We start from the raw sequence: 12,186 nt of genomic DNA on the forward strand, positions 1-12,186 counted from the left end.
CAAGGGTCTGTTGATTCTGGCCTGTGCCCACTGCCCGCAAGCAGTCGGTGCTTATGGCAACAGCACGCCAACGAGAACTCGCTAGCGCGCCAGTGCCAGCCTGCGCGCGTTCTGCGGACTAGTTCGTGGAGCAGTGAACGTTGCGGCCCAAAAAAAAGGTGAACTCAGTATAGAAAACATCGGCAAAAAACAAAAAAGTTAGATAAAAAAAAAGCTCGTACCCGCGGGGATTCGAACTTGTGACGGGCAAAACACCCGCGATTATATACCTAGCGCTCCAGACCACACGGCCACGGGCGAAAACGCTGCCGGCAAGGGAAATATAAGGTATATAATGTATAAGCAGTTTAGACTTTTGTTTGTTTTAGTATTTCAAGCAGCTTAGGTGACTATTTGTTGTATTGCGCTCGTGCAGTAAGCATCCCCCAAGTTCCCACAATATCTCACGTCTAGCAACTGCATTTCTTAGATGGAAAAGCGTTCGCAGATGCGTAGTCGTGCTGCTGGCCGCTGTGCTTGTTCGCCCAGCGCAAAAAAGGTGCTTCCCGCCCCCTAGTTTTACACTGTACGGTAAAAATATCAGTTGATTTTATTTCCTTAGTACCTATATTGATTTCGCTGACTCTTCTCCCGCCTTTAAGAGGCCTTATATTTTCCTACTGGCGTACCAGTCAGTGAAGCGTCGCATGTGCACTTGTGCAGCGCTTGTGTGAAGCGACCTTGACTTGGAGCTAGATACAGTGTACAAACTAACCAAGTAAAGAAAGGCACATTCTTCCATTCACAAACGTGTCCTGGCTTCGTTTCAACTGAGCGAACGAATTGCGACGACCCGTCGGCGGCCGGCGGACGAAACGCTGGGCCGTCCGATCTGTCTGAAGGCCGGGGAGCCGTGCAGCAGCGCAGCCAATTGCGAGCTCGGCTCCTCCCGACGTCACACAAAAACGCCACAGAAAATGGGCGAGCGTAAAGAGAGGAGGACAGGATTTTCGAATTAATTTTTCTACTAAATAAAATCGCGTAAACGCGCCCAGAGTGGTCGAAACATGGCCTGGGGACTGCGGACTACAATTTGCGCTAGTAATCCCGCAATGTTTACATATCACTTCAGTGTCCTTTTAACAGGAGTAGTCGCTCTACCAACTGAGCTAACCAGGAGGCTAGCAGTTCGTAGCGCTAGAGAGAATTGATCAACAATTATAAGTGAAGGACAGGTGTTTAGAACAGATTTAGGGGAAATCCCCAAAGTGGAGTAAGTTTCTGCAAAGGAAAGTTTGACATCCACCTGAATGCAGCCGCATGGCTATAAAGGAAAGCTAACAGCTTTCTCAGAAACTTCGCAGTTGAAGAAAAATTCGTCCTGGTCCAGGATTCTAACCCGGTTCCACCGCTTAACCGAAGTAGTCGCTCTACCAACTGAGCTAACCAGGAGGCTAGCAGTTCATTGCGCGAGAGCGAATTGATCAACCAAGCGAAGTGAAGTACGGGTGTTTAGAACAGCTTTCCTTGGAAGCCGTGCGGCTGCATTCAGGGGGATGTTAAACTTTCCTTTGCAGAAACGTACTCCACGTTGAGGGTTTCCCCTAAAAATGTTCTAAATAAATGTTCAGTTAACCAGCCACGAATCCTTGAAATCATGTACAAAACATTGATGTGACACAAAGTTTGGGTGTCAATGTAGTACACAGCTTGTTCCAGCGCCATCTCCGGTTATTTTGTGGCGCAGTGGACTAATGTCTCTCTCGCCCCCTCAAACCAAGCCGCTGGTTTGTATTCCTTCGAGGGATTTGCTTTTTCTTTTTTTCTGCCTTGTAAGTGGTATGGTTTGGGAATCGCATTCGCGAATCCAAAACAAAACTTTTTGGTTGAACTGTGGAAAACATCAAACGTCCATTTTAAACTCGCGCTTTGTATATATAAAAAGACAATTGTAGTTTTAGAGAACGAAATACTGATGTGTGCATTTTGTAAAATTAGCATGTCTTTATACAGCGTCAAGCTGGTTTCCTCCATCCACTTAAACAAGACAGAAATTAGGCTTGGGGGAGCGGGGGGTGGGGGGGGGGGGCGGAGGCCGGCAACCAGACCCTCCAAGTATCGCAACGGGCAGCCCTGAGCACGTATACAACAAACGAATGGAGATAAAATGGGCTCCAGGCCATCAGGAGGAAAGCGAGTGTGGAATAACTGTTTTGTGCAATTACATGAACACTCGAGCAAAGAGGCAGGCGCACACGGCCCCACAACTCGCACTACTCTTCCGAGATCGCTGGGAATATCTGTTATGATGTACTCGACTAGCAATTGATAAAACCGAGTCACGTAGGAGTTTCCGGGAACGTAATAGGGGAGGGAGGGACAAATGGAATGCACGACGCTCTCTGTACCGCACCGCGCAACCCTTCCTTGGCTTTTTTACGGTCTAATGTTTAGAACCGATCGAAATAACGGAATGGAATACTACAACTGCCTGTGTACGCGCCTACATGGCGTCACCACAACACAACCAAGATCGACATTGGCGTGAACGAGCGGCCAATTAGGCAATATATAAATCGTCGGTTCGGAAAGCATGCACGTGTTCAAATTTTGAGGCGACTCTTTAGACATTCGCTGATATATTTAGACTCGTGACTGAGGCGTCGCTGAGCACGAGGACACGTGTTCGATTTCTGGCCGCGGCGGCCGCTTTTCTGATGGATGTGAAAAGCAAAAACGCCCATGGGTACGAGATTTCGGCGCACGTTAAAGATCCCCAGGTGGTCAAAATTAATCCGGAGCCCTTCAGTACGGCGCGCTTCATCGTCTACGTTGCGTCGGTGCGTTAAACCCTACAATCAACCAATCAATGTCAGCGTAATGACAGTCGCCGCGACAAATTAAGAGTCGCTTGCGCAGGCATTGGCGCGATCAGTGCCGGGCTTAGAAAGGTTGTCAATGATAAATTCTCCAGTTGTAGCTTCAGATACAAGATCGCCCACTTTCAATAAATCAATTTGTATAACCAAGAATTCATAAGTTGCCACTGATAAATAGGGCGTTGCACGCATAGTCGAGCTCTTCGACAAAGATCCTTTCTTGAGCAAAAGTTGTGCTTCTTGAGCCCAAGTGTTTTTCTCTCATCTTTTTTCTCATCTGTTTCATTTCCACCGGTTATTCATTGACTGAATTATTCTCGTCTTTTGCCCTTTTGTGTATTGGAACACTTTACCACATACGAAGGGAACTTTATTAAGTTATATTCGTAGTCCAAGTTAGTTCCCGCCTAATTCTACACGAAGCAAGCGCGTTCACAAATGCTTTGGCGGATCCTAAGAGTGCTTTTACTGTGCAAGAAAGCCTACATAAATCTCGCCTTTCCAGCTACAATTATTGCACTACGCATCTCGATAGGGCTTTTATTGTTGCGGCCAGCATAAGTTGTTTTGATCCACAATAAAAAAAGTGTCCATTAACAGAAATTACCAATTTCCGGGGATGGAAATTATCAATTTCCGGTGTAATGTATTGCGAGCCGCCTGAACGAAATAAAAATTGATGCACGTTCCCATAAAGCATGGTCACAGCGGCGAAATATTTCAGCAAAATATTTAAGACAAAACTAGATCTCTTCTTGAGTTTCGCAATCAAATGCAGCAGCTTTACGAACCCAATGAACAAACTCTTACGAACGTAATCAACTCGCTTTTTTCGCTTCAACATCGTAGAGAGCAAGTAATCCCAGCAATCATTTTGATGAGACGATATCTATTTTCCTTAACCTAAATATTTCGCAATGATATTCTTGGCGTGCAACAGAGCTTTCTGTTCCATGTGATGAATGCGCAATTCATGAGAACATATGGTTGCTACGCGACAAAAGTTTCACCTTAGGGAAAAATCAATGGCTCTTCCTTGCCTCGTATACAGAGCAAGCAAAAAGTACCGTGTTCATTTGGAAGAGTATTGCTCAATAGAAGGGGACAATCCACACTTTTCATGGTGATAACTGTCGAAAAGCAGCGCCTACACTCGAGCAGGAACTATAAAGTGTTTCAATGAACGACAGTGCCTGTCTCCTTAAAGCTGCATTTTTAGCGCGCAGGAGGCATTTGTGGCGAAACGAATTAGGGTCTTTTTGTGGGAATTGCTGTTCTTTTGCCTAGAGCCGGAATACAAACATATTTTTGTAGAGCGAGACGGACACCAAAGTAATAAAATATTTGGGGCAGATGTCGGCGGCACCAGGAGTCAATCTTGCCTTGATGTTCTTCGAAAAGCACTGGGACCAGATTGAAAACATCTGAGCCTGTCGTATGGCTCAGCCTATAACATTTTAGACTTTTCAAAGAGGGAGACTGTGGAATTTTATCACCCAAAATAATGTTACAGAGAAGCCGACCATTGCTATCGTCCTGAGTGTTGAAATTAAGCTCCATTAATTTGTAAAGACTGTTCGAGAGAAACGCACATTTTACACTTCTGTACTGTGGGTCATTCTCAACTGTACTGCAGCATGCTTGGCACAGCAAAAAGAGCGTATTCGGGCTTTGACGACTGGCTACACGGAAAGGGACTTGTGCTTCCAAAGCCACATGCACACATACTTTAGTTCTGTCTTGCCCAGGGAAGATTCAAGAGGACATTTAGAGCAAGGTGACGTTATATAAATAAATAAATAAATAATCGAAGTGAATCGCTCTTCCAGCCGAAGGATGTTGCATTCCGGACCGGTTCGGCGGGACGGCATTAGAGAGGTCTGACCAAAGGGAACACAATAGAATATATTACATGCATTTTTAATTAATTGCAACACAGCAAGTACCGTAACTGTGTCGTCCGAACAAATAATAATCTACTTCACTGGTCACTTTCTAAATGTCTCTGGCTGACGGTGCCCTTTTCAGGAAGTCCTGGGAACACTGTCGAGCGTAGCAATGCTCACCCCTGCGACATTTCGCCCAAAAAACATGAGCGAAGGTCCTCAGACGGGAATGCTTAGAACTGGGTGCCATTCCTTCTGCTCTGTTGAACTGAACTTTTTCTCGCATTCAGCGTTTCTACGGTACTGGCAGCTTCAACTTCGGCGCACGGTTGACCACACTGATAACGGTGTGAACTGGTGTAGGATTGGCATCGATTTTCAGGGAGCTGTGGCACAATGTGGCAAGACGTTGAGAACGATTACGCAAAACACGGATATGTTTTGGGGAGACTTTTGTTTCGGTCGTACTAAGTTACAAAGCCATCAAAATTGGGGAGTCTCCTGCGTTATTCAGAAAACTTGGCAGGTATGCAATTGCAAAAGTACTGCCAAGACTTCGACTTTTCGAATATGCACCGTTTAAAGGCTTTGCTTGCTTAGTTAAAACTGGAGAACGTTTCTGTACGATATATACGCATTAGTCCAACTTTACAACTATTTACGAAGAGCTGTACTGCCAGCGAACAAATGTTTTGATACGCAACACGGGACTGCATATAAACACTGGGGCGGTATTTACTTTCAGCGAAGTACAATTCTCATTAGAGACTTTTTATGTGAGGACAATTATAAGGACCGTATATGCACGTCTCTGATATGGTTCCAAATTCTTTATTGGTTATTTTATATGTGACAATTCTAGTGGTAGCAAACGTGGGTGTGCTATTGCTTTCAGGAGTAAACCCCATCATACAAGATGTAATACTGTATTTACACTTGTGTGGTTCTTGTTGGCTATTGCACACCCAGGAGGATGTGAAGAGTCTAGGGAAGGTGGCACACGTGTTTTGGACCCTTGGCTCAGTGCCAGGGTCTATCTGGTTGTGCTGGGCGTTGACGTCGGCATTGGCGCATAAGAATCCGCCAGACAGCCTTGACACTCTGGAATGCTTGAGAAAGGTCTACGGAAGGATCCCGTTGTGCCATGTTTTGCTAAAGAGACAGCTGCTTCACGAGTTTTGGAGCACGACAAAGAGCATCGTAGCCCCTTTCCAGAAATTTACGGACTCGGTTCGCGAGGAGAGGAGAAGCCTTGTTGACCAACGACCCAAGAAGGTGTCTTCTGTGCGCAATGCCTCCCGCGACGGAGACACCGCGGTCGAGAAGCAACCTTAAGTCACTCTCTATGATAGCATCGACGTCAGGAGCAGCATCTTCACAGTATGCCATAATCATCAAGCTTGGGCGGGGTGGCAGGGTGATTTGATCATTGGCGATCCTTGCAGCAGCACGTTGTTCGGGGTTTGGTTGCGGCGTCATGGAGTGGTCGGGGGCAAAAGTCATCGACTTGGTGTGCAGATCCATTATTGCACCACTGTCCGTCAAAAAGTCCATTCCAAGAATCCGCCTCTTTCATTGCGGTGTGCTGCCACCTAGCGTGCCTAGCGGAAGTTGAAGCCGTAGGGTTTGCCGGCGTTTCCTCCGGCTGCGTTCTCGTTGTATGCACGGCAATCCCACATTACGGCGAGGAGCAACCGAAGTTTTTCTTCTGTGTTGGTGTTTTAACGCCTTAAGACGACAGCCCCTGGTCATCACATAATACCAGGCGGCTTCTTATCACTGAATGAGGGCTGGCAGAGAAATCTCGGACAGATCCGTGTGCCGTCCGAGTGGCAGCTCGAGCAGTACTTGGAGTCGTCTGGCATGAAGTGCGATCGCCAGTTCAACAAAGGCCGGCAGTTCGCAAAATGCCTTTAAGCGCTGGACACATGTACGATTGGTACACGCGATTCGCATGCGACTGATCGTTACGACTGTCGCCACTAGTCGTACGCGTGAATTTGAGACGGCCCGATGCGCGCATGAGATGCGTCGTCGGCGTCGCTCCGCCCACAGTTTTTGCACCATGGTCAACTACGACGATCGCTGAGCTGAATTTGTAGATTCTGCGCGTTTGTTCGCAAGAAATGGATAAAGCAAGCAATCGTGAAGCGTTTTCTGCCTTCGGAAACAGTCCGCGCACACGCCGGCCGCGCCTGCCAGCTCGGCACACTCTCAGCGGCTCGAACCGGCGCAGACCACGGTAGCAACCGCGCTTGTCGCTGCTCTTCTGAATCAATCTGATCGCTAAAAAGTTCCACATGCGAGAAAGTAGGTGTTAGTGTGGTGAAAAATTGTGCTAGGGATTGTTGTCAGGGCTTATTTTAAAAGCGGCGATCAGATATATCTGCCGCGATGCAAGCCTACGCTGACCGCTCGCCGCGGCGCGCGGTGCGCCGAGCAGCCGAGAGATGGCGATACCTGCGCGGAAGCATCGAAACAGGCTACGCAGATGTCTTGGTCACCGATCGCTCAAACGGCAGTTGTAACTTAAATAGAGTTCCACATGCGAGAAAGGGTATGATAGTGTAGTGAAAAGTTGTGTTGCGGATTGTCATTCGCAGTTGCACAGATAGCAGCGATCAAATATCCGCCAGGATGCTAAGCCTACAGTTCCCATCACCCGAGCCGACGCGAGCGACGCAAACCGCCGTAGCCGATCGCGCGCGGCCGACGGGAAGCGATAGAAGCCGGCACCGTTCCCTTTTCGGCACTCCGAGTTACAGCGGAACGCAGCACAAGTTGTGGGCATTGTTCCGCGCACAACGAGCGCACACAAAAAATCAAACGATGTAAATACAACCACGACCCCTTCCCCCTTGTGCGGGAGCTGTGGGGAATGTCGTCTGCTGCCCCTACTGGACTGCTTAGGGACTTGGCCGCTAGGGGATTGCGCATGCGCAGTGGGGTTGTGAAAGAGGCGGATTACGTTGCGGGAGCAGTTAGGCAAAATAACGAACGCAGCAGGATACGTCGTGCAGTCTATGGTGACGCGTGATGTGCCTCCTGCTGTGCGTATGTGCGGACCGTCCCACCTGGTCTTACCTTTCTTCAGCTTAGACGCGAATGACCCGCTCATCACCGAGAGTCCGCTCCCGTGTCTATGAGGGCGACTACATCAAAGCCGTCGATGGACAACTAAACGCCGGACGCCGCCTTCCTCGAAACTTTATATGCGGGATTTGCGGGAATTGCTCCGCGGGAATTTATCTTTTGGCGCGAGTGTTTTTCGAACAGTCGAATTACATCCAGAACAGTGCAGATCAAAGAAGATTATTCTAAGCTGTTGACGTTAGTTCGAAACGCTCTCGTTCGAAACACGTGCGGCATAAAAATAAAGAATACAACACGCGCTTCACTTGGCACACAGATAATGCAGACTGAATTGGCTTGGGGCCATATATATATATATATATATATATATATATATATATATATATATATATATATATATATATATATATATATATATATATATATATATATATATATATATATATATATATATATATATATATATATATATATAGGGTTTGGAAATGAGGGCTCGTTAGGAAATACAGAAAGAAATGCCGGCAGACTGCCGGCAATTCTTTCTGTATATATATGCAGATGCGGAGTATGCGGAGATGCGGACTATGTATTCTGAACTATGTACATGGCGGGTTCCCCGCCTCAGCTCACCCCGTCTACCCTCGAGACTGGAGCTCCGCAGTCGTACCCTGCCATCTCCCACTGAGTCAACCATGCCTGGTGATGCCCAACACACCGCGCCACCTTCCCCGCCGGCTGTCATCTGCTCCGGCGCGATCCGCCAGCGTCACCCGCCGCAGCTCAGTGGCGCAGACGACCAGGACGTCGAGGACTGGCTTTCTTCTTTTGAGCGAGTAAGCGCTTACAATCGGTGGGACGAGGTCACGAAGCTCAGTAACGCGGGTTTCTCCTTGAGGGGCGTGGCTGAACAATGGTTTCTGAACCATCCAGCTGATAGGTCAACGTGGACCGCATTTACGACGAACATTGCTGGTGTATTCGGCCGCCCAGCTGTGCGCAAGCTTCTCGCGGAGCAGCGCTTAAGAGAGCGGGCTCAACAGGCCGGTGAGACCTTTACCTGTTACATTGAGGATGTGGTAGATCTCTGCCGACGCGCGAATCCATCGATGCCTGAGCAAGACACCGTCAAGCACATCCTTAAAGGCATCGACGAGGACGCGTTCCAGATGCTGCTTGCGAAAAATCCCCAAAACGTAAGCGAAGTCGTCAGCCTGTGCCAAAGTTACGACGAGTTGCGCAGGCAGCGCACCTTGATTCGTCGCCGACTCTAGCAGCGTGACGACCCACTCTGTGCGCTGGAAGTCGACGGAAACCCGTCCCTGCTGTGGCGCATCAAAGAGCTGATTCGTGAGGAGGTCGCCCGGCAGATCTCTCTCTTGCCTTGTTTACCGCAGCAGTCGTCGCCGACAGAAGATCCTGCCCAGTCGTCGCCACTTCATCAAATAATTCGGGAGCAAGTCTCTGACGCCATTTCAGCTGCTCCCGAGCCCTTGCCTGTTGCGGCGCCACTTTGCTACGCTGAAGTTGCGGCGCGGACCCCGGCTCACGCTTATGTGCCTCGACGCCGCCCACAGCCGCCGCCACATCTTACTCAGGTTCGCGCCTCGCCGCTCCACACCAACCCCTGGCGAACGCCTGATAACCGGCCAATATGTTTCTCTTGTCGAATTCCTGGCCACGTAGCACGTTATTGCCGCCGTGGGATTCCGCCGCCAGGAGACGCTTACCGACGGCCAGCCTACGCTGATAACGCGTATGTTCCTTACCGCCCTTACAACGACGCCCATGCTGAGCCGCCCTATTCGCCGCCTTCTCGTGACGAACTCTCCTCTGGTGCCCGTCGGTCCGTCTCTCATCGACGCCGTTCCATCTCGCCGATGCGGCGTCGTCCGACTGCCCCGGAGGAAAACTAATCACCGCAGTTCCGGAGGCAAGAACTGCGGCGCCGTCGAAATACCGAAGCCCTTGTCTGTCCCCTGCGAACACGATTGAAGTAGACTTGGAAGGAATCCCCACTTGCGCCTTGGTTGACACAGGAGCTGCTGTATCAGTTATGGACGAAGAGATTTGCCGCCAATTAAGAAAAGAGAGGACGCCAATTTCCGGTTTTCATCTCCATACTGCCACAGCGCACCACGTCCAGCCCCTCGCAGCTTGCACCGCCCGGATTTTAGTACAAAATGAGCTCTACATCATCGAGTTCCTCATCCTGCCCTCTTGTTCCCATCGCATCATCTTAGGGGTGGGACTTCTTGTCACGTCATAGCGCCATTATTGACTGTGCCCGTGCCGAGCTTGCTTTACTTCCTCTGTTTGACGCCGAAAAGGACAGTATTCCACTTTCTTCTAAGCTATGCGCCGGCGACGATTGCACAATTCCGCCAGCTTCTGCTGTTCTGATACCAGTGACCTGTGACACAATTTCCGAGGCAACAGTCGTGTTCACGCCCTCTAATCTTTTTTCCCACCGCAAAGGTACCTCTCTCCCCTATGCCGTCCTTACTATCGAGAATGGGGCAGGCACTATGGCTGTCTGCAATGCATCTCCTTCCCCATTAACTGTGCTTCGTAGTGAGTCCCTTGGGCGTGTGGAAGCTGTTGATAGCCACCTCGTCGACTTCCCGGATGTGTCAGCCACTCTGTCAATCAATTCAATGAGCCGACCTCTACCTTTTGACACTGCTGCCTTCGTTACCGCCGTAGACGACAGTCTCGATCCTGTTCAGTGCGACCAGCTTCTGACCCTTCTTCAGCGTTTTCAATCCACCTTTGACTGTCAGAAGACTTCTGTGGGTCGCACATCCACCGTCTCTCATCGAATCGACACTGGCTGTCATCGTCCTTTGCGCCAGCGACCGTATCGCGTTTCGGCCAAAGAACATTCCGTCATCGAAAGCCACGTTGATGAGATGCTCCAGCGTGGCGTCATTCTACCATCTAATAGCCCTGGGCTTCTCCAGTCGTGCTTGTTACGAAGAAGGATGGATCTATCCGATTTTGTGTGGATTACCGCCGACTTAACAAGATCACTCGGAAAGACGTTTACCCTCTGCCCCGGATCGACGATGCCTTAGACTAACTGCAAGGAGCTGAGTTCTTTTCATCGCTGGACCTACGCTCCGGTTCTTGGCAGGTACCGATGGCAGACGATGACCGTGAAAAAACCGCCTTTGTGACCCCCGACGGATTATACGAATTTAACGTAATGCCGTTCGGGTTGTGTAATGCACCCGCCACTTTTGAGCGCATGATGGATGACATTCTGTATGGCCTCAAGTGGAAAACTTGTTTATGTTCCTTGGACAATATCGTTATATTTTCTCCCGATTTCGACACCCATCTTACTCGTCTAGAACAAGTTTTGCAGCACCTGACGGATGCTGGTCTGCCGCTAAACTTGAATAAGTGCCATTTTGCGGCCCGAAAGCTGACGATTCTAGGTCATGTGGTTTCAAAGGACGGTGTTCTCCCTGACCCTTCTGAGCTACAAGCTGTGGCCGACTTTCCGAAACCGACCACTCTAAAAGCCCTGCGCAGTTTCATTGGCCTTTGTTCATATTTGCGGCGATTCGTTCCAAATTTTGCATTTGTTATTGTACCTCTGACCAAGCTCCTCGGCGGAAGCCACGACTTGTCCACCTGCTCTCCCGCATGAGATGAAGCCTTTTTGACATTACGTCGGCTGATACTGCGCCACTTCGATCCTCGTGCACCCACCGAGATCCATACTGAAGCCAGTGGCGTCGGGTTGGGAGATGCACTTGCCCAAAGGAAGCCAGGATTTGACGAGTGCGTTGTTGCCTATGCGACCCATATATATATATATATAGATATATATATATATATATATATATATATATATATATATATATATATATATATATATGTATATATATATATATATATATATATATATATATATATATATATTTATATATATAATATATATATATATATAGTGGAAAGAAAGTGGAGGGGAAATATAGCCCCGCTGGTAGCGTAGTGGTTATCGCACCAGACCGGTGTTCTGGAGGTCGTGGGTTCGGATCCCACCTGGCGGGCATTTTTTCTCCACTTTCTTTCTTTTTTTCCAAATTCTTTATCTGTTTCAATTACTTACCACATCATCCCCTTTGCTTTCCGAGGTTTTCTTGACTGCCAACCCTTATTTCTGTCTTACTTTCAACGAGCCCCTCATTTCCTATTCTGATTCGCTACATGCATAGCGAGGGCCTCTGTTCTGGCAGTCTTGGTGCCATAGGGAGCTTAAGAGGGTTCAACTCTGGTCGACCACTCTCGACATGTCGTAGACACTCGAGTCACGGCCCGGGGGTTAAAAAGAAGGTCCC

The sequence above is a fragment of the Haemaphysalis longicornis genome, unplaced genomic scaffold, assembly GCF_048455015.1.
Source record: "Haemaphysalis longicornis isolate Haplotype H1 unplaced genomic scaffold, Haemaphysalis longicornis Haplotype H1 scaffold_4, whole genome shotgun sequence".
In the NCBI taxonomy this organism is placed as follows: Eukaryota; Metazoa; Arthropoda; class Arachnida; order Ixodida; family Ixodidae; genus Haemaphysalis; species Haemaphysalis longicornis.